Source organism: Rattus rattus, chromosome 1 (assembly GCF_011064425.1).
Source record: "Rattus rattus isolate New Zealand chromosome 1, Rrattus_CSIRO_v1, whole genome shotgun sequence".
Lineage (NCBI taxonomy): Eukaryota > Metazoa > Chordata > Mammalia > Rodentia > Muridae > Rattus > Rattus rattus.
The window spans coordinates 255,087,080-255,109,813 of NC_046154.1; the positions used below are offsets into that span (position 1 = coordinate 255,087,080).

At 48.8% G+C, this 22,734-nt stretch overlaps 1 protein-coding gene across 6 annotated transcripts in view; it reads left to right on the plus strand.

Annotated features, from left to right (window-relative positions):
* Positions 1-295: 295 nt before the first annotated feature.
* Ppara (peroxisome proliferator activated receptor alpha) overlaps positions 296-22,734 on the plus strand; it is a 63,751-nt gene continuing 41,312 nt past the window's right edge. For 3 of the 6 annotated variants that reach the window (XM_032919060.1, XM_032919101.1, XM_032919092.1), the window contains exons 1-2: positions 535-907; positions 1,610-1,700. The gene's annotated coding sequence lies outside the window, so the exon portion shown is untranslated. The other 3 variants (XM_032919067.1, XM_032919076.1, XM_032919083.1) reach the window with 3 other exon arrangements.

A 22,734-nucleotide genomic window follows, 5' to 3' on the forward strand; every position in this document is an offset into this window, starting at 1 on the left:
GCGCCCTTCCCACAGGCTGTCTCGCTCGTCGAGTGACCTTGGGCAGTCCCTTCACCTAGCCAGCCTCAGTTTACCAACAGATGCCCCAGCCCCGAGGCACTAAATGGGCATCGAGGAGAACTGCCCAGGGCCTCTTAGGCCCCGCCCTCACAGCAGCCGCCAATCAGAAGCTGCCGTCCGGGGGGTGTGTCTCGTTCTGAGCCGCGGCCCCGGCCTAGGGGGCGGGGTTTCCGGGGCGGTCACCTCGCCGCGGGACCCCGCAGGGGACGTCCGAGGGGCGGCGCGTGTCGTGGGGGCGCGGCTGGCACGGGCGCGCGTAGGCGGTGCCGGGCAGGGGCCCCGGACGCTGCGGCCCCACGACAGGGGTGACGGGGGCGGAGACAGCCGCTCGAGCCCCTCCTGGCGCCGCCTACCCCGGCGCGCTGGCCCTGCGGACCCGCAGGCGGAGCGCAGCCTCAGGTGCCCAGGGGCGGGAGGGCACGCGCGAGGACGGGAGCCAGGCGTCCCCTGTCCCGGGACAGTGAGGTGGGTGGACAGGGAGGGGAGGGGCTCGGTGGCGCATGCGCGTGGACCAGGGGCGCGGGTCTGGAGACCCACAGCCACTGGCGAGGGCACACTCTAGGAAGGGCACACGCGTGCGACTTTCGGGGCCCCTGGAACTGTCCGCTACTTCGAGTCCCCTTGAGCGCCGTGCGCCGGCTCTGAACATTGGCGTTCGCAGCTGTTTTGTGGGCTGGAGGGTTCGTGGAGTCCTGGAACTGAAGTGACGCTGGGTCCTCTGGTTGTCCCCTTGAGGGGAGGGCACACGGGCGGGGACATCGGGGCGCTCCCTTCCCACAGCGTGGTGCATTTGGGCGTAACTCACCGGGAGGCGTTTCCTGAGACCCTCGGGGATCTTAGAGGTGAGGTAACTCGAGGCCCCGGGACAGACTGATTCTGCAGTCACTGAGTCTAGCCACTGCTGGGGATCTGGAGGAACACCGGTGGGTTCAGCCGACTCGCTTTGAACACCAGTTTCCTCATTGAGCCTGACCTTAGTGGGGCGATGTGAGCAGGCCCCAGCAGTACGGTAGAGACGATGCCAAAGCTACCCCTATGTCTCTGCCCTCCAGAGCCCAGTGCCACAGCCGGTCCTGCGTGGGGCCAGCTTTAGTCTGTACTCTGTGCAGTGCCTGCGCGGCTGACCTGCTATGGATAAAGGGAGCCGGGAGTGTCTGTGTGTTAGTCCGGGAGGGTGATTCTGCCCTAGTACCTCTCCAACTAGCCTAGAATAACTGCACCATTCCTTTCCCAAACTTTTTTTTTTTTTCTCGGAGAGAATGTTAGGATTCTAAGGAAAATCCACAGTGATATATAATGTCTTTGGAGGGGGGGCACTCTGCCACTGGGTTGCTCACCCACCCCCAACCCCAGCCCACTCCCTTCCTCTTAGGAAAGGCCTCTCCTCTCCTAGCTCTTCCTGGGGGAGGAGCACAGAACTTTCTTGGGCGACCCTGGACACTGTGGTGGTTGCAGGCAACAGGGTCACAGTGACTTTCCCAAGGTGGTGGAGAGTTGGGGGGGATCCAGAGAACATATTGTAACTGGTTCCTTCCTTAACGTTCTATAGCCAAGACTGAAGTTCAAGGCCCTGCCTTCCCTGTGAACTGACATTTGTGACTGACTGGTCAAGCTCAGGACACAAGACGTTGTCATCACAGGTAAGAGGGGTTGACAGACGGCTTTCAGTCTGGAATATTGTAAACGCTGTCATATGTTGTACTTCAGACTAGCAACAGGGGTAGTAGCTATTTTGTGGTGAAATAGTAAATGTCTTCTCAGGGAAGCCAGGTAAATGGGTGGTCCACATTTCAGTACTGGTGGAATGTGTTTTTTTCCTGGGAACTTCATTTCTTTGTGACAAGCTTGCTTCAGTGTAGTTTAGAAAGAGAGGTGTTATTGCATCTGGCTATAAACTGACTTGGAAGACTGTCTCTTGGCTGTCTTCATATCAATTAGACTAAGTAGTTGGTTAGTTTCATCACTAGCTAGCGCAGGGATGGTCCCCAAGAAACAGCCAGATGAACATTACTTGGTGACCATGTGAAAACCCGGAGTCGGTGGGCCTATGATACATGAACTGACCGTAGAAAGCAAAGTGTCTCTTTTCCAACATCTTAAACATGTATGGAAACACACCAGACTCATAGAGTTTGTTAGGAGGGCAGGAGCCTGCTACGTAGCCTGTGCTAGTCTGGAACTTGCTGTGTACCAAAGGCTAGCCTTGAACTCTTTATGTTCCTACCTCAGCCTCCCAAGTACTGAAGGCTGAAGTAGTTCTGTTTAACTGATGTTTGTCAAGCCTAGAAACAGAGTTCTAAAAAGTGTGTGTGTGTATGTGTGTGTACATGTGTGTATGAGTGTATATGTGTGTATATGTATGTGTATGTGTGTGTATGTGTCAATGTGTATATGTGTTTGTATGTGTGTGTATGTGTCAATGTGTGTATGTGTGTTATGTGTCTCGGTGTATATGTGTATATGCATGTGTCTATGTGTGTATGTATGTGTGTCTATGTGTATGTATGTATGTAAGGGGTGGGAAGAGAATGAGAGAAGAGAAAGCATGTTTCTAATCTGTTTTATTAACTATTAAGTTGAGAAAAATATTTTCATGTGAATGTGAGAAACAACATATTTTTGCCTCAAGTCCGTGTCTAATAACTCACTAGGTCTACATACGGTATTTAGCCAATGAATATATAGACATATGTTAGTATATAATTCATTCATTTGATTCATGCTTATTGCATAGCTTCCTGGGGCAGAGGCTACTATGCCATTCCTAAACAAGAGAGCTATGAACTTGCTATGAGACTGATTTCCGTGCTAGAATTAGAGGAAACTTGAAGCTAGGTGGTGGTGGTGCATGCCCTTAATCCCAGCACTCCAGAGGCAGAGGCAGAGGCAGGTGGATTTCTGAGTTTGAGGCCAGCCTGGTCTACAGAGTGAGTTAGTTCCCGGACAACCAGGGCTACACCAAGAAACCCTGTCTTGGGGGTGGGGAGAAGAAGAAAGAAATGAACGTGAGGGCTAGGGCTGTGGTTCCATTGATGGAAGGCTTGCCTATCGTGCACAAGGCCCTTGGTTTGATCCTCAGCCCCTCATAAACCAGGTGCAGTGCAGTCCATGCCTGTGATCCCGGCACTGTGGAGACAGAGGCAGGGGAGACAAAAACATATGATACCTTTGAGGCTATGCCAGGCTACGTGAGAACCTTGTCTCAAAAACAAATCAATAGCCAGGCATGGTGACACATTCTTTTAATCCTTGTACTCCGGAGGCAGATGCAGAAGCAGGAGGTTCTCTGTGAGTTCAAGGCCAGTTGGTCTACACAGAGAGTTTTGGGCTGGCCAATGAGACCCTCTCTTAAAAAAAACAAAAACAAAAATAAAGCAAACAAAAAAAGAGAGAAATTCATAACTATCCTCCTGATGGTTAAAAGATGAAGAAACTGAGCATGAGAACGGGTGTCATACCCTTTTGTGACTAAGGACCCCATCCCCCTTTTAATGTTATGACTTTTTGTGTTTTTATAATATCGTTGGAGAAGATTTTACTGAAACATTGGTTGAAATGTGTCTTTACTTGTTGTCAATAAATTTTAACTACAACAAATCTCCCCCACCCCACCCCGTGTGCTCGCACAGCCTCTGTGTGGGATGACGTTCCTGGCGGCCGCTGCTTGCCTTAACTGGGTGATATCACAGCTAAGGTTGCTGCCTATTGAATGTTTGCTTTGGGTGGTGGAAGGGAGAGGGTCCCTGTTTTTATTTCTGATTTCGGCGGCTTGACAGGCACTGTTTTAAAAGCTATAGTTTTACTGACATGGTGTGGCACGCCTTTAATCCCAGCATTCTGGAAGTGTCGGCAGGTGGATCTTTGTGAGTTCGAGGGCCTGGTCTACATAGTGAGTTCCAGGCCAACCAGGAACTGTCTCATAAATAAATTAATTAACCAATCAATAAATTAATTAGTAAGCTATAATTTCTATAAATGGGACAAACATTTGCCATGTCTGTGGCTTCAGCCTTTTTAACGCATCGAACAAGCTAGACTCTCTAGGACCATGCCCTTAGAGAATTAGGCACAGAGTTTAAATCTGCGAGTTGGTGATAAGAGGGGGTTTGTGGGGTTTCTGCTTTGGTCGGGTTGTTGAACATCAAGCCTGGGATTGCAAGTTCACAGCATGAGCTGTGCTGAGGTGTGCCCCAGGCTGCAATTGGGTTTTCAGCAGGAGCTTCCTGAGAGAAATGCTAGGCTAACAGAGCTTGCCTCTCCCTTGAGAGCATTGCTATTTCGTATGTGCCTTGGATTTCCCCGCAGAAAAGAGTTCTGTGCATGTGAGTTTCCACGCTGTTGTATGAATGTACTCATTTTCCAAAGGAGTGTGTGTGTGTGTGCGCGCGCGCGTGTGTGTGCGCGCGTGTGTGTACACGAGTGCGTGCGCACTTTGCCTCTGCAGTCCTCAGTGGCTGAGCATCAAGACGTCGTGACTGTGGTGTCCGGCGAGACACGGTGAACCTGGTGACTCCTAGGCAGAGTCTTCCTAGTTGAGCTGAGCTGGTTTGAGATCTGCATAGGGTGAAGGCACGCTGGAAAGTTTGCATTGGAGATGCAAGAAAGGTGTGATATCATTTTGTTATGACATTTGGGTACCCCGCCTCTCAGCTGCCACCTGCCAGGCCACAGACTTCTTCTGTCCAAGTCCCTAGGCTGCTGTTTCTCAGCAGAAAGTTCATTTCCTCTGTAGATCACCTTTGAGGGGTTGAGAAGCAGTGGCTGAGAACGCTGGATCCATGAGGGAGCTGTCAGAGCAGCTTGGGATCCGGGACACCTGTGTCCCCAAGCCAATTTGTTGCTGCCAAGGCTTTTTGAGTTCTCAGAGAGTTTGAGAAAGGGACCCCCTCGCTACCCTCCCATAATCTCCCATGAGATTTCAGTTTGAAACACGGGTAAAGGAGAAGGTTCTATCAGTAAGATTATCACAATTATCATAAGTGATCCCCATTAGCTTAGAATGTGACCCCAGGACTTGGTGGTGACAGACAAGTCTTGCCACGTCTTCTCACTCCCATGCATCCCGAGTGTCCGATCTATGGCCAGTGGGCCATGTGTTTACCAGGATAGCTATGAGTGTGACCCAGTGCATATGTAGATGATGTAACTGGGCGACGTCGAACGGTCAGATACCCATTAGACCACACCACACTGGGGAAACCTCTGTCCTGGCTGACTTTGTGTGTCAACTTGACACAAGCTAGAGCCATCAGAGAGGAAGGAGCCTCCCTTGAGGAAATGCCTCCATGTGACCCCGCTGTAAGACATTTTCTCAATTAGTGATCAATGGGGGGAGGGCCCAGCCCATTGTGGGTGGTGCCATCCCTGGGCTGGAGGTCCTGGGTTCTATAAGAGAGCAGGCTGAGCAAGCCATGAGGAGCAAGCCAGTCAGTAACATCCCTCCATGACCTCTGCCTCCAGGGTACCGCCCTGTTTGAGTCCCACTTCTGACTCCCTTTGATGATGAACAGCAATGTGGATATGTAAGCCAAGTAAGGCCTTTCCTCCCCACCTTGCTTTTTGGTCACGGTGTTTCATGGCAGCAATAGAAACCCTAAGACACCTACTAAAAGGCAGCCTTCTGCAGCTTACTGGAACTCATGCCTAGGTACTGTCTGGCACTACAACTCCTGGAGAGTCCGCCTCTCTCAATGAGCCTGGATTACTGAAAGCCAGGGTAGGGACAGGGAGGATTGGGGTGGAGGGTCTGGATCTGTTCACCGTTGATCTGCTAGCACCGTAGGTTTCGTAGGAACTTGTAGAATCTTATTGAATATATAAATGGTTGGTGGAATTGAGATCAGCAAGAACTCTCTGCCGCGTACCCTCGTGTGTGGGAGCGCTTATTTGGAAGGGCGAGCATCTCAGAGCCAGCAAATGCTGGTCCTTCGTCTCCACTGTGGGGCCCATCTCCACAGCTGGCAGCTCCCTCACGCCCAGGATGTAGTTCCCATGGCAGCAGGGTTAAGGTGTGATGGTTGCCGTCAAAACAGTGTGTTTGCAATTATCACAAGATGTGGGAGCTAGCGTGTATGAAATAGACTTTTTTTTAAAAAAAAAAAAACGAGAAAGTCTGAAGATCTGTTTAAATAAAATGCTATTTTTTTTAAACTTCAAGACCAACCATGGATTCAGATGCCAAACACGTGCCTTATAATGAAATGTGGGTAAAGTTTTGTGGTTTGGGACATGTATTGTTGTTGTTGTTGTTGTTTTATAATGTATGAGTGTTTTGCCTACATGTATGCCTAGTGCCCATGGAGGTCAGAGGGGGTCATTTGATCTTCTGGAACTAGAGTTCCAGATGGTTGTGAGCTACAATGTGGGTGCTGGGAATCAAATCCAGGTCCTCTGGAAGAGCAGTCAGTGCTTGAGCCGCCAGCCAAACCATCTAAGTCCTGAAGTGTTTGCATTTAAGGGGCCAAGGGTCTTGCATGGGATGTATATTCTCAGGAGAAACTGGGGAAATTGAGTTAACACCCCTCAGACTGCTTTTATTTTGCTGGGTGTTAAGAAATTTGGAAATAAGAGGGGAACGAGCACTTCCAAATGGATCCCCTTACTTCCCACTTGCTGCTTGGAGAACACAAGGAAGCCTTTGAAAAAGCATCCTTCTGGATCCTGGGAGTCAGGGGTAGAGCGCAGAATGGTTAATTGTCCCAAAGGTCTCTGAAACTTGTGAATGGCTCAAGATTAGGGTAAGGTCAGAGTGAGGGGGCCCTCGGGCTTTTGACAGCCATCCGTAACTGAACAAGTCTGTGTCTATCTGATAACTACTCTGGGGCGACAAGCAGCCAGTATCAAGGGAGAGACCTAGTAATGAGAGGTGGATGGGTAGACGTGCCCAATTCGGAAACACACCGAGACAGTAGCAGCCAGCTTTATGTGAGCATTCACAGTGAGACGGGATGGCTTGTGGACATGTACAATCCATTCACACAGCAGCAGACAAATCTCACTGTCCCAAAAGCAGACATTTTCCCGTCTCCACCAGGCTAAATGCAGACAGGTTTTATCTGGACGAGTTTTAGCTGTGTCTTCTCGGTGGCTTTTCTGCGTGGGTGTCTAATGGTTTGCCAATGCACGAGCCCTGCTCTCTGGATGTCTGGACTCACGAGCTGCCCTGATGCAGTCCAGATTCCATGGCATAGTTCGATAACCGAGGCGGGGTCTTACTCTGCATCCCCTCACGTTCTATTCCCGTGCATAAAGAGTGATGCTTTAGAGAATAATCTGTCCTGAGGACTTTGAACTTTGGCTGCAGTGGGGATCATGTCTGAGTAGGTGAAAGTTATTGACCATGGAAATCAGCCTTGCAGTGTGTGGGCTGCCGTGCCCTTGGACCTCACAGTTTAGGGAAGCATTTTGCTCAAGTATTATCATTGTCCCCTTACCCCACCCCCACATCCACATACTTTGAAAAATACTGCAGATGTTGCCAGATGCAGGCAGGGGAAGCTTGGCTCACTTTCCCTGCTTGCTGCTTCCCAAGCGGGAACCTGAAGTCCTTGAAATTTCAGATTGTGATCTCCATTATCCCTTCTCCAAAAATGTCCCTTTGTCCAGCGTGTTTTCCATTAGGAAAGACATCCTATTTCTGTTGTTTTGAAGTCATAGAGACAAGCCTGGCCTGCTGCATTCAGTGCGGAGCATTGACGGAGGAATGTCACTCTTAGAAAAGTTCGATTGTGCGAAGATGTGTAGGTGCACGAGACCCAGGAAGAAAGGAGGCTTGAGAAGGAAGCATGCAGCAAAGAAAGGAGTCTGAGTGGTCTAAATGTATGCAGAGCCAAGGCTCTTTGAAAGGCAGAGTTGGGAGAGCTCATGTGCCAGTGATCAGCATGGGACCAAGCCACGTACAGCAGCACACGCCTGTAATTCACATTTGGGCATCTAAGGCAGGTGGATTGTTGCTAGTTCTCCAATGGCATGGGCTAAACAGCAACAACAAAGGGGATGTAGGGTGGAAAGGTTGGCGGTGTCTTGGGCGTTAGCCAAAGCAGAAGTGGGCAGGATAAGGTGAACAATGAGAGGGTGAACTGCAGGTGGTGGACAGAGGGCACCCACCCTTGCCACCGGACCTGGAACCCAGATGGGACCATGAGAGTGGAGTCGGGAGTGTACATCCAGGCTGGTAAGTGGAGGCTACCAGGAAGGTTGTTCTTAGCCATGTGGATGGCAGAGATGACAGAGGAAGTCTCAGGTGGATGGCTTCCCACTAGGAGGTTCCTTGCAGGATTCCAGGCTTGGAGCCGGCAGGCAGGGAACTTAGCAGGATTCAGAAGGAAAAGAGATACATGTGCGGCTTTCTTTTAGTCTACAGACCAAACATTATCAACTTTTCCCCTGCCCTATTCTCTACTTGGATGAATCTAATAAAGGTAGCTTTTAGTGTCTAGGGCAGAAGTCTAATGAAGGTGAATGTTTAACCATGCTCAAGGGCAGCTGATAATCTCAAAAGCAATAGAGGCAGAGACTTGGAGACGCGGGAACCAGAAGGAAGACTCCCAGCAGAACTTCCTTGACTGAGAAAGTACAATCCTACAATGAATTGTGACCTTTGGAGGAAAGAATGAACTTAGAGGGGGCTTTCCGGATGGGAGAAAGCATCTTCTGGTAGGTATTTTAAAACATTACCTGCCCACATGTGGAAGGAGGTTTGGTAGAGACTCTTCGAGAGTGAAACCTCAGGAAGATAAGGGGGTGATTGAAAACCAGACCTGGGGAGATGCATTGTGGCATAAGATGAACACATTCACACCCCAGTTTTTCTGAGAGCATCTTATTTAGACATATAAAGGTAAATTACCAAAAAGCCCGATAACACGGACTTAGTGATTTTCAGAATCCTCAGGGCTAGTCCCCTGGACTCTGCCAGTCCTTTTGCCAGGCCCCTGCAGTTTGCCGTCCGTCTCAGAACTCCAAATTCAAGCCTCCTTTGTGAGCTTGCTGTGACCCTCAAGCTCTGTGTCTTATTCTGAGCCACCCTGAACTCTTCCCTCTCCTTGCTTTCCGCCCCCTCCCCCATCTCATTGACTGCCCCTACTGGGGCTGGACTGAGGGAGACAAGCCAGGACAAGCTTCAGGGTCCTCTCCCAGCATTTAGTAGCTTTCACTTGGCCTATGCCTCAGTTTCCTTGTCCATCAATGAGATGAATGCCAGTGCTTTTCCCAGATGGTTCTGCCTGGCAGGCTGTAAGAGCTGTATAGATGCTGGCTTGCCTTAACTCTCTCTAACTACCCATCAGCTCTTTCATCAGACTCTCATGCATTTTTAGTGGTGACCAGAAAGGCACAGCCAAGACTTCCCAGGACTGACGTTTACTACTCCGGCATCTTCTAGTTCTTTTCTCACTCTTTGCTTCTTCCATAGATGAAGAAGACATGGATCCTCCAGGTCCTCCCTTACCCCCAGCGTTTGTTCCCTTCAGATCTCAGCTGAAGACTTCCTTCTTAGGCTCCTCCCTGAGCCTCTGGACAGAATGTCAGGTGCCTTCCTGTCAAAGCATGCATGTGCACATGCATGTGAGTGTACACGTGCACGTATGTGCATGTATGTGCATATGTGCTTGTACGTGTGCATATGTGCTTGTGTGTGTATGTATGCCTGTGTGTGTGGTATGTCTGTTCCCATGTAAGCTGAAGTAAGTGGCTCTCCCTGAGACCCCGGTAGCTGCAAGACGCCATAGACTTCTGCTCATGCTCCACTCAGCTTGGTAGCAACCAGTGCACTCTATCTGTCTGAGATTTCTTCAAGGCTGATCCAATGCTACTTCCTTCCTAAGTCTTCATGATTCTCCTTGAAATTGTGTGTGTGTGTGTGCAAGTGTGTGTGTGTGTGTGTGTGTAACCCAGAGGTTAACGCCTATGTAGTGTGTACTTTGTGTGTGTGTGTGTGTGTGTGTGTGTGTAAGCCAGAAGTCAACACCGAGTATCTTCTATGATTGCCCACCACCTTACTTAATTCCATTTATTTTGTTTTTAATCTGTGTGTGCCTGTGTGTGCCTGTGTATGTGCATGCTTGTATGTGTATGTGTGTGTATGCTTGTGTGTGTATGCATGTGTGTGTGTATGTGTGTGATCCACATGTATGAACCCCTAGATGTCAGAGGCACTGGAGTCCCTGGAGCTGGGGTTTTGAGCACTGTAAGCTGCCCAGTGTGGGCGCTGGGAAACTGCTGAGCTATCTCTCTAGTCCTCTATACCTTACTTTTTGAGACAGAATCTCTCTCGGAATCTAGAGCTTATTGATTTGTGAGATCGACTTACCAAGGAGCTTCAGGAGGCCACTATGTCTGCCCCTGCTGGGGATGCAGACACATGCCTCTGTGCCTAGATTTTGTGTGTATCCAGAGCTGAGGATCCCTGCTCTGGATCAGTCCTCGTGCCTGTGCGACAGGCACATTACTACCAAGCCTTCTCCCTGGATACAGGATTCTTGCCCATCATATGCTCAGAGACTATTTGAATCTCTGCTTCTACTCATTCTGCCTCCTTAGAGTCTAGCAGTCACTTGTTCCTAGGTTCATTTATTTATTCAACAGATATTTATTGCATCCAGTCGGTGCCAGGCTCTGTCCCGTGTGTGGAGCAAGCAGTAAGGAACTCTAGGGACCGCCCTTCCCTTCACTTTTGCAGTCCCTCTCCCGGGCTACAAGGAGGGGCAGCTGGGTAATGAACCCTGACCTGTGGTGTGGAAGGACCCTGCAGAGAGGGTCTAGTGAACCCTCAGAGATGCAAGCACGGGGCTTAACAGTGGCTCCGCTCAGCAGAGCAGAGCACGTTTGTCCTGGAATTTGGAATTTCCCTTAGCTAAAGGAAGTCGAAGGAAAAGTAGACTCGGTAAAAATTCATGAATCCGCGGAACCCACTTTCAGGTCTTTTCGTTGTGATCTCAGAAGTATTATGGGCTGAGCTAAACTCCTCTTGACCCACATCGGCTGGCGGGATCTAATCTTAGGTGATTATTAACTCTAATCAGGAGTCTAATGACCGATATTCAGGAAGCGTTGCCCATTTAATCACCACGCCTGCTTGTCCCCTTCCTGTTGTGGATGGGTCCAGCAGCCTCAGAGCAGTGACCATCTTCCTCCGGCCAATAGGTCAGTGGCTTCCTGAGTTGGACCCTGGGAGGGTAAGAACCGACTTTGGGGTACAGCAGGCTCCACTCCATTCAGCTCGATTGGTCTGCGGGATGTAAATTGTCCTTAGACAAATATAAGCCTCTCATCCAGGCCTGTTTGCTAGAAGAATCTAAGATGGGTGTGAGCCAAGGCCACTCCTTGATTTGCTTGGTGAGTTTGGGGCACGGGGAGGACATCTATATTGTACCTGGGAGATCGTGAGCTCATTAGATCACGTGGAAGCAGAGCCGGTCACCGATGTTTCTGGACAGGGCACCCTGGTTGCCCGCTTGTGTGCGTGGGAACCCAGGCAGTGAGGTGGATCTGAGGGGTTTAGTTTTTCCTTTAGAACCAGGTTGTTAAGATGTGTCATTTACACAGAGTGAACCCCATCTGTCCTCAATCTACAGTTCTTGGAGGTTTGGGAAACCTACCAGATCCCTTTCTTCTTGCTAGACGTCAGCTAATGTTTGATCCCTTGGTTAGCGGCCCCACTGCCATTGACACCAACCTCTCTACTTCTCTCTCCCACACCGCCTGTCCCTGGCTCTCCTCTGCCTTCACCTCAGCCACATTCCCTGCAGCATCTCAGCTTACAGCCAGCAGGAGTTAGAGTTCTCCCTTTGAGGCAGCTCAAGAGGGCCCTGTGCGTCCACCCTAGGTCTCAGGACGGCCGCCATCTTAGTCTCTGGAGTAGTATTCTGGAGTACAAGCTGTGGGCTCCAAGGATAGGGGTTTCTCCTGACCCAGGAGGTAGATGTCTGAATCACCCAGCAGAGCCACATGCCTATGCATGTCCTTGGTTCTCTAGCATTCATGATGGCCGCAGCCCCATAACCCGCCAGGGCGGCCCTGCTTCCTTTTGCTTCAGAAAGCATCCATTCTCGGTCTGCAGCCACATTTCTGCTTTAATGTTATGTAGTGCGTATGCGTGTCTATGTATATGTGTGTGCACATTCATGTGTGTGAGGGAACACATGTGGAGGTCAGAGAACAACTTTGTGGGGAGTCTGTTCTGGCCTTCCACTTTGTGGAGACAGGGCTTCTTTTATGAGTGCCTGTAAAGTGTGTGTTCCAAGCTAGCTGGCCTGAAAGCTATCCAGGGTTCTCTTGTCTCTACCTCCTTCACCACCGGAGTGCAGGCATTAACAACAGGCCCCACTGCATCCCGCTTTTTATGTGGTTCTGAGGATAGCACTTGGGTCGTCATGCTTGCACAGCTAGCCTGTCCACTGCTGAGCCATCTCCCAAGACCTGTGTTTCCCCACTTTGATGAAGATGTCTGTGACTTTGCCTTAGGCCTAACCTCTACCACTACAAACTTGCTTTAACCTTATTGTTGGTGACTCATTTGCAAATTACACCCATCTCTAAGGGATAGTGAGTTGATATTGAACATTTCTGTAAGGAACACAGACCAACTGTTCCCAAGACACCCCACACACACCCACACCCTGAGCTCACTGCAGAACCATCTGCCATGAGAGAGAACAAGACGAGAAGGTCTGGACTCAGGGATGCAAACCACCTCCAAGCTGACCCTCCCTTGGGGAAGTGTGGGACTTTGAGGTCACCGTTATTCCTTAAATGTGGACCTGGCAGGGGGAGCTAGTAATGGCCAAAGAGAGAGGCTGTGACTGGTCATGCCAATAATCAGAAGCTGATGTGGTAGTGGCCTTGCACGGCAGGGGTGAGGTGTTCACAGTTATTGTTATGGCCTAGTATGGCAGCTGCCCCTTCCCTGCATGAGTCCAGTGTTAGGGGAGAGCTAGCATGCTCTCTTCTTAGGGTGTGAATGAATGGAGAAGGCAGGGGTGGGAAGAAGCAGAAGGTGGGGAATGTCATGGCTTTTGGTCCCAGCGGAGAGAGGAAGGAGAGACAGTGTTCATGATTCCTGGCCAGTTTCAAAGTCACTCTGTGATTAGGTCTGAGCCCCTCTCCTTGAGATCATGCACAGATAGCTAACATGTAGTTGCACGGTCCCCTCATGGTCCGCTGATGAATGCACGTGATACACTTCACAAAACGGGGAAAGAAAAAGAGGAGGTCGCCACAGATGTGCAAAACCCATCCACCATCCTTAGCCATCAGGGAAATGTTAATCAGAATTGTATCGAGTTTCTGTCTCATCCAATTCAAGTCAGAGTGGCTTCAGGAAGAAAACAAACAACATTAAGTGCTGGCGAGGTTGTGAGGCAAGAGCAAGTCACACAGTGTTGGTGGAGGTGTAGGCTGGGCCAGCCATTGAGGGAACCAGTGTGGAGGTATTTCCAAAACTAAAAATAGAATTGCTGTGTGCGTGCCTGTGTGTGTGTGCGTGTGTGCATGGTCCAGCTAAACACAGGAAGGACTCTCAGGCAGTATACCTCAGAGACGCTTGGACAGCCACATTTATTTTGGCACTATGTACGGCAGCCAAGATGAGGAATCAGCCTTGCCCTAGAGGCCCATCAGCAGATGAGTGGATAAAGAAATGGGAGGCATACAGGCAAAGGAGTTTTATTTAGTCACAAAGAGGAGTGGAATCTTGCCATTTGTCAGAAAATGTACGGAACTAAAAAAATCACTGTGTAAACCTGGTAGTAGTGGTGGTGGTGGCAGTGCACGCCTTTAATCCCAGTATTTGGGAGGCAGAGGCAGGTGGATCTCTGTGAGTTTGAGGCCAGCCTGGTCTACATAGAGAGTTCCAGGACAGCCAGGGTTACAAAGGGAAAGCCCGTCTCAAACAAAACAAAACAAAACAACAACAACAAATTATTGTGCAAGTGAAATGAGACCCAGAAAGGCAGATGCTGCTGCTTTCTCTCATGCGGGGTCTATATTTAAAAACATAAAGCATGGGGCTGGGGATTTAGCTCAGTGGTAGAGCACTTACCTAGGAAGCAAAGGCCCTGGGTTGGTCCCCAGCTCCGAAAAAAAAACCAAAAAAAAAAAAAAAAAACATAAAGCATATATGATATGGAAGTCACAGGGAGCTCCAGGGGAAAGAATGAGGTTGAAAGAGCAAGAGAAATTAGTGGGATGGCTAGAAAGGCAAAATAGCCCATATTTCCCCTCACCAGAGGAGTGAGTCAGGATCTAAGCACATACATGACATGGACGGAGAAGGAACATTCGGGGTCAGAGGCAAGTGCAAGGGGCGGGGAGTGTGGTGAGGAGACGAGCGAAGGATAATTATATGTGGGTGAAATGTGACCTAAGTCCAGTATTCTGTACACTAAAATATTATAATGAATGGCAGAGGAGCAGTCCCAGGGAGATGCGTGTGCCACAGTAAATGAGAGGGGAAGCCAGTGGTGATGTCCGAGGGGACCGTGGAAGGAACTGTGGGAGAACAGCCAGCCACTCCTGGCCATGTGCTGAGGTCCTTTACTCACACACACTGAGAAAGTGACTGTCATGTGAAGCCAGAGGAAGCAGCTTCCATACATTAAAGGGATTCACAACGCTGTTCACCACCTCAAAAGAGCAAAGGGAAGGGGCTGAGGAGATGCCCAGCGGTTTGAGTACCTGCCCTGCAAGACTGGAGCACTAGCCCCTGATCCCACATAAATGCCTGCTGTGAGTGGCAGCCCAGCTGTCATGGTAGCCTCAGAAAGTGGAGAGCAGGCTAGCCAGTGAGACCAGCCACATTGGTGAGCTCTGAGTTCAATTGAGACACCCTGCCTCAATGGAAAGGCAGAGAAGCAATGGAGGATGGTTGCCACACATGGACCCATGCACATGCAAAAACATACATATATACACAAGCAGGCATGCACACACATGGACCCACACACAAGCAAAAACATACATGCATACCACATACACACATGAAAGTGGGAAAGGGGTGGAGGGGGGATGAAAAGGATAATGTATGGGTGACAAGTCCAAACTTCAAAGGGACACAGAAATAAATGCTCAACCAGTGAGCGAAGGCAGTCACTTCATACCTCCAGGTAGTAGGCTCTTAAAAGAAAGAAGACTGGGTTCGGTCCCCAGCTCCGAAAAAAAAAAAAAAAAAGAAAAAAAGAAAGAAGAGTGGGCCTGGAGACCTAGTTTCTGTTCCAAACACCCACATGGTGGCTCACAACCGTCTTATGCAAGTTCCGGATGACCTGATGCCCTCTTCTGGCCTGGGTAGGAACTTCATGCACATGCTACATAGACAAGCAGGCAAAGAGCCATAAAATAAAATAAATTAAAATTAAAATAAATTTAAAAAATATATTTTAAAAATCCGAGTGGCATGTTGGCAGACAACTTTAATCCCAGCACTCTTACAAATGTCTGAGTTCAAGACTAGAATGGTCTACAGAGTGAGTTCCAGGATAGCCAGAGATAGAGAAATACTGTCTTAAAAAAAAAAACAAAAACAAACAAGCATACAAACAAAAGAAGATTAAAGAGGTAAAAATTATATTCAAATATTATCAAATTAAATGTAGTAGTATGCAGAAATATGCAGAAGTACAACATGTTTTAGCCACATGGCCAAGGAGCCAATAAGAATGCAAATGGAGTGTTTAAGTATTTGGAAAATATTTGAAAAAAAAATCAAGAAAAATTTCCACCTCTGAATTTCACAGTACTGATGGAATGAAGAAGAAAGATCAGTGTAATTCAAAATATTGATTGGATAAAGAAGAAAGTTGTAATACAGGTAAAGCAGTAGACCAAAGTCCAAAGAGAAAAGTGCAAATAGACTCTCCTCAATCTGAGACAGGATCTGGGAAATACCTCCCACCTAACAGCAAAGGCTCAAAGCTCTTTAAAATTAGGCAGAAATCTATTATCTAGTTGTTTTTAGCATTGCCATGTAAACACTAGACAATGCAATAGGACAAGAAAAATAAAACTCATACGTCCTGGGAAAATGTTGTCAACTTTTGTTTATCAAAAGACACTTAGGAAATGAAAAGTAAAGTCACAGATTTGGAGTAAGACAAAAAAATTATAAAGCATGTAGGAGAAAACGCTACCCCTGAAACACTGCGGATGTCAGTGAAGGAGGACAGTTCCTCCTGTGGTGCTGTGGCCAGTGGCATCCATTAGACTACAACCACACATCTAAGAGTGTGGAGTCAGTAAAAACAGCAGTGTCCTGGGGAGAGGGAGGAAGTGTGCCAGTGAGCGTGTGTGGGATACTTTTAGGGCAATGAGATGGCTCTGTGTTAAATCATATCGTAGATGCCATGCCAGCATGGTTGCCAAAAGCCACAAAATGCATTCAGCCCAACAGTGATCTCCAGTGGTAACTAGGGACTTCACCTACTAATATGACAATTTTGGCTGATCAGTGAGGTAACAAATTTCCTCTCCCCAGTGCAACACCTTAATAATAGGGGAACTGGCAGAACTGGAGTGGTGCATGGAAACCATGTCCTACTCACCTTTCTACAAACCTTGAAATCCATTGTAACAATGGATTAAAAGCTAAAAGCGTATATCATAGACCTAGGAATAAATTTGGGAAATACATGCAAGGTGCCTGCTAAGAAACATGATGATATCGTTGGAAGAAATTAAATATAGTTTGTCCTGGGTAGTTTTTACTGTCAACTTGACACAACCCAAAGTCACTTAGGAAGAGGGAAACTTAACTGAACAATTGCCTTGGTCAAGTTGAACTGTGGGCTTGTTTGAGAGATTGTCTTGGTTAATGATTGATGTGGGAGGGTCCAGCCCACTGTGGGTGGTACCATTCCTAGGCAAGTGGGTCTAAAACATATAAGAAAGCCAGCTGAGCAAGCCAAAGCGTGAGTTAGCTAGCAGCCTTCCTCTGTGTTGTCTGCTTCAGTTCCTGCCCTGACTTCCCTGGTGATGGATTGTGTGACTCGGAAGTGGCAAAGTGAACTCTTTCCTCTCCCAGGTATCACAGTAACAGGAAGGCAAACCGTATCGTAAACGAAGTAAATAGACGGGCATACCATGTTCATGGAAGGGATAGCTCAGTAATCGAAAGATGTTAAGTCCCTTTTAAAAAGCTCTCTATGACATACTGGGACACTGCTGTATAAGACCCCCCATATACATGTTTAGTGGTGTTGATACTGAGGATACTACACAACTGCTTGTTGGTTCTTTGAATGTCTGGGAGCAACCTAAGCATGCCCCTTCCCAGGAGGCTGCAGGATGCCTGTGATGGCTATTTTTGGTTGTCAGCGAACCACCTCTAGAATCAATTGAAAACAAGCGTCTGAGCACAGCAGATGTGAGGTATTTTCTTGACTGGATTATTTGAGTCCGTCAGACCCACCCTATGTCTGGTCCACACCTTCTAATGGCAGGCCAGAAAAAGGGACACGGAAGAAGGAAGCTTTGGGGGTTTGCCTGCCTGTCCTCCTGGCTGGCAAGTTCATTCATCCTGTTAGGGAGGCATTCCTCTGCAGCTGTTAGAACCTGCCCCTTCAGGGTTCCAATGTAGACGGAAGACTAACAGCTCTTTAGGAGTTCCCTGGAACTCGGCCACCAGATTGATACCGCCGAAACACCCGGTCTCTGGACAACTAGATTCTTGACCTTTTTCTATCAGGAGACAGTCTTGTTGGGCTACTCAGACCATGACTGAGTGTAAGCCACTCAAATAAGTCCCCTTTAAGATAGATTGGTAGATGATGATCGATAGATAGATAGATAGATAGATAGATAGATAGATAGATAGATTGATATATAGATAAATAATTCTTAGATTATAGATGATGGATAGATAGATGATTAGTAGATAGATGATAGATAGATGATAGATGATAGAAAGATGACAGACAGACAGACAGATCGTTCTATCAATTATGTTCTTTTAGAGAACCTTGGTTTGATACAGTATCTATTAAGAATCTTATAGCAAAAGTATCATCATTCCTTCCTTCCTTCCTTCCTTCCTTCCTTCCTTCCTTCATTCCTTCCTTCATTCCTTCCTTCCTGACTGTCCTGGAACTTGATATATAGATCAGGCTAGCCTCAAACTCACGGAGACCCACCTGCCTCTGCCTTCTAAGCACTGGGACTAAAGGTGCGTGCCATCATGCTCTAGTTCACACTTTTCTTAAGCAGCTACTGCTGCTCCTGTCCCTTTAGGTGACAGTCACCCTGTCTCTTTAAGAAAGGCTTTGCCTTGCAGTCTGCCCTCTTTTTTCAACATTGCTGTTATCTGTAGCAGGCTCCTCCCATAGGCTCGTTGCTTAGCATTGTCAGGGAGCACTCAGTGTTCAGACATTAGCACCAGTACAAAATACGAAATTCATTTCATAGCTACTGATGAGACGGTGTGTGTGTGTGTGTGTGTGTGTGTGTGTGTGTGTGTGTGTGTGAGAGAGAGAGAGAGCATGTAAGTGTGTGCGTGTGCGTGCATATGTGTGTGTGTGTGAGAGAGAGCATGTGAGTGTGTGTGTGCATGTGTGTGTGAGAGAGCATGTGAGTGTATGTGAGTGTGCATGTGTGTGTGTGAGAGAGAGAGAGAGCATGTGAGTGTGTGTGTGCGTGTGTGTGTGAGAGAGCATGTGAGTGTATGTGAGTGTGCATGTGTGTGTGTGAGAGAGAGAGAGAGGATGTGGTGTGTGTGTGCGTGTGTGTGTGGGAGAGAGAGCATGTGGTGTGTGTGTGCATGTGTGTGAGAGAGCATGTGAGTGTATGGGGTGTGCATGTGTGTGTGTGTGTGAGAGAGAGAGAGAGCATGTGAGTGTGTGTGTGTGTGCGTGTGTGTGTGTGAGAGAGAGAGCATGTGAGTGTGTGTGTGTGTGTGTGAGAGAGAGAGAGAGTGTGTGTGAGAGAGAGAGAGAGAGAGAGAGAGACGAGAGAGAGCGAGAGAGCGAGAGAGCACGTGTGTATGTGAGAGGGGGTGCAGACAAAGTGCAAATTCCACTTAGTCAGCAGCCACTACTCATGTGGGCAGGCCTTAGGCAGGTCATCAGTCAGAACCTAAGAACCAGGCTAAGGTGAGTCAGGGAGTCAGAGAGTGGCTCTTCCATCTGTGGGTGTCATGGGGGAGGGAGACTTTTGGGAGGAGAGGTATTTGAGTGCCCTCAAATGGGCAAAGATGAGTGATGCTTCAGGTCAAAGGATCGGGGACAGGGGGGATCCTGGCAGCTGGAAAGCAAGTGATGGCCTGGCACGTGCTGACCATCTTACATTGGCCAGACAACTGAGTGTGCGAAGGAAAAATGGGGAAAAATGCATTCAAATATTCACCGAGTTCTCTGTGTCAGGCATCATTCTGTGAGCCCCGAACATAAAACCCCATCTCCAGTAGAGAGGGGGTAGGAAACTGGGTATGGTGGCTGAGGTTAGACCTGGTAAGGTAAAACGGAGACAGGTGCAGTGGGAAAGCTTAGCTTGGGCCAGCTGGGTCTGGAACCCTGCTTGGTAGCCACGAACGGCCTGGGGAGAAGGAAGTGTGATGCGGGAGAGTTGAGCTCAGGTTTGAACCCGCAGAGCAGACTGGATCAGAGATTGTCCTGGCAGTGCAGGCAACCAGCTAGGCTCATGCAAGGAGCAACGAGTCAATGGATAGGAAAGCCCAGAGAGGATGATGTGAGGTCCCAGGAGAGAGGTAGTTGCAGGTCACTATGGTGCCCATCATGAGGCCTATTTGGAACTCTGGTGAGTAGCTTGGGGCTTCCGACCAGACTAGGATGTGCTCTGATTCAACTGTAAAGAGGCCTTCTCAGGCTCCTTCCTGTCAGGCTGAGGGCAGAGCTGAAGGTGGCTAAAGTGATTACAGAAAGCTTGGGCAGGTTGTAGCCCTGACAAGCAAGGGGGCTACGTGGGAAGGCACTACATTGTGTGCGGACAAGGAGACCTTGACTCAGATCTAAGACCTCGCAAGCTTCCAGGCATGACATGGCCTTGGGTGAGACCACGCCTTGATCTGACACCCCAGCTCCGCCAGCACACACAGGTGGTTGAGAGCCATGTTACATCCTCAGCAGGAGTAAAACGATCAGGATTCACCCTCAGGATGATGAACCCTCCCCACCCCCTGCCTGTGAACCTTGTGGTACGGAGTAGACGGAGCACTGTGGCCAGAGTCTGGAGGGGCAGGGTTGAGGCTACCAAGCAGGATGGGGATGAGAGGGTTGAGTGAGAGCCAAATGAAGACAGAACAGCCTTTCAAAACAAACGGCACGGAAGGACAGCAGACAGTTTGAAGGGGGCCAGCTGTAATTGTGAGCAGAAATAAAAGAGCGAGGTCACACAGGGCTGTGCTGGGTTCAAGGCTTGCAAACAGCTATGCCTAATCTCAGGTATGCCCTCTTGCTGGTAGAGTGGCTGCACAGAACTCTGCAGAGGTGTCATGACCTCACAGGATGCTCAGCTTGCTCCTGCACTGGGCCCTGGACGATCCCATGGTTAGTGGGTCAGAAGCACGTCTGTCCCCTTGAGGTCTCACTGATAGTGGGGTTCTTGTTGGTGTGTATGTGTGTGGTTGTGTGTGTGTGTGTGTGTGTTCATCTCATACACATGTTTGTGTATGCACATGTGGGGAGCACACATGGACATGTGTATACATGTATGCGGAGGCTAGAGGTCCACGGTCCTCCCTCTATTACTCTTCCACATTAGGTTTTTGACACCGGGTCTCTCACAGAACCCAGACCTCATTAATTCCATCAGGCCGGTCAACCAGCAAGCCCCAAGGATCCCCCACCTCTGGGATTGCAAGTGCTTGCCACTGTGTGCCACCATACCAGGTCCTTTATGTTTCCTGACTCCTTTATTTTATTTTATTTTTTTTTTCGGAGCTGGGGACCGAACCCAGGGCCTTGTGCTTGCTAGGCAAGCGCTCTACCACTGAGCTAAATCCCCAACCCCTGACTCTTTTATTTTTATGATGAGCTTTAAAGGGTAGAATTCCATTTCTCCCCCAAATGGATTCCCTCTGTCCCCTTAGTGTCCGTGCCTCCTTAAACCATATTCGTCCTTATTTTCCCTTCAACCAGTTATGACAGGAGGTGCCTGACTTGGGAGTCTCCTCCATAAGCCCTGAAAGGGTTGGGCGCTGTGGCCCTTCACTCTCTTACTTGGAGGTGGACAAAATAGTTTTTGCTTCTAGGTTTCTTTTATTGGTAGCACTGAATAAGAATGGAAGCTATGTGGCTCTGGGGACCGCTCGTTCCAAACAGGAAAGCCTTGTACACATTTCCAGCTGGCAGAGGGACAAGGCCGAGGGCATGCAAATGGAGAGAGGCCTGGAGCCTATTTAAGAACCCAGCTTGAGAGGGAGACACAGGAGACCTTGGGCTAGAAATTCTCAACGTGCAGGACCAGCTGTGCAGACACCTCCCAGAAGCACCCCCGAGAGGTACTAAAGAGGTTTCTGTGTTTCTGCTTAAGAAGGTGAGAGCCACCAATGGCATCCCTTGAAGGTGTCCTCAATGCAGTCTGAAAAGGAAAGCCATGGGTAGGTTTCAGATGCAGGGAGAGAAGGCAACAAAATACAATGCCTAACCCTTAACCAGGCCCTGTACTGGAAAGGGTTAGGTACCTCAAAAGACTTGAATGTGAATCATAGATTAAGGAGTTGTGTCTCCTTAAATTTGCTGAAAGCCGTCAGTGCAAGCTGGTGTGTGGAGTTCGTAGCAAGCACACAGTCCAGTACTTGGTTGATGGGGCCATGATGCATCCTCTGATCATACACACACACACACACACACACACACACACACACACACACACACACACACACACACACACCTGTGTTCTCATGCCTGCCCAACTGGGGAAGAACTTACCGTGGACCTGACAACTGCTGCAACCTGTTGGTGTGGTCCTTCTCACTCAGTGTGAGTCTTTGAGAGGCAACAAGGCCAATGCATTGTTGGTCTCTTCAGGAGATCCCTACTGCTTGCGGCAGAGTAGCATTCTGTATTGCATTGAGGGTAGACCACAGTGGGCAAGCTATTCACCCACAAAAATACATCTAGGCTACTTCCAGCTTGGGGTTGCTATTTATTGGTAGACATTTATATGCCAGTTTCTGTTCCTTTTTTCTTTTAAAAAGGATGTATTTATTTATGTTTGGTGTGTGTGTGTGTGTGTGTGTGTGTGTGTGTGTGTGTGTGTGTGTGATCAGAGGATGCATGCACTGTGTACCTGCATAAGTTTATGTTCATTACACGTGTGCAGTGCCTGTGAGGGCCAGTAGAGGGTGTCAGATCCCCTAAAACTGGAGTTAGAAGCATTGTGAGCTGCCCGATGTGGCTGCTGGGAACCTGTACTGGCTCTTAGCTGCCGAGCCATCTCTCCTGCCTTCCTTTTTTTTTTTTAATCTTAAAGATTCTATTGGCGTGCAATTCACACTGGTTCACAGGGTGTCATCGCACCACAGCGATGTAACTCTTGCACAGTGGGCAATCGCCGTCCACCAGTTGTCTGCAGGCATCCCAGCTCCTCCCATGAAAGCCACTGATCTACATCCTAGCCTCTTCAGGAACCAGACAGTCGAGTCTCTGTGATGACTTGTCTGCTGGAACATATGCCCATTCCTTTTATTGCCTAAATACCCCATTGTGTGGACAGGCTACCTTTGACTGT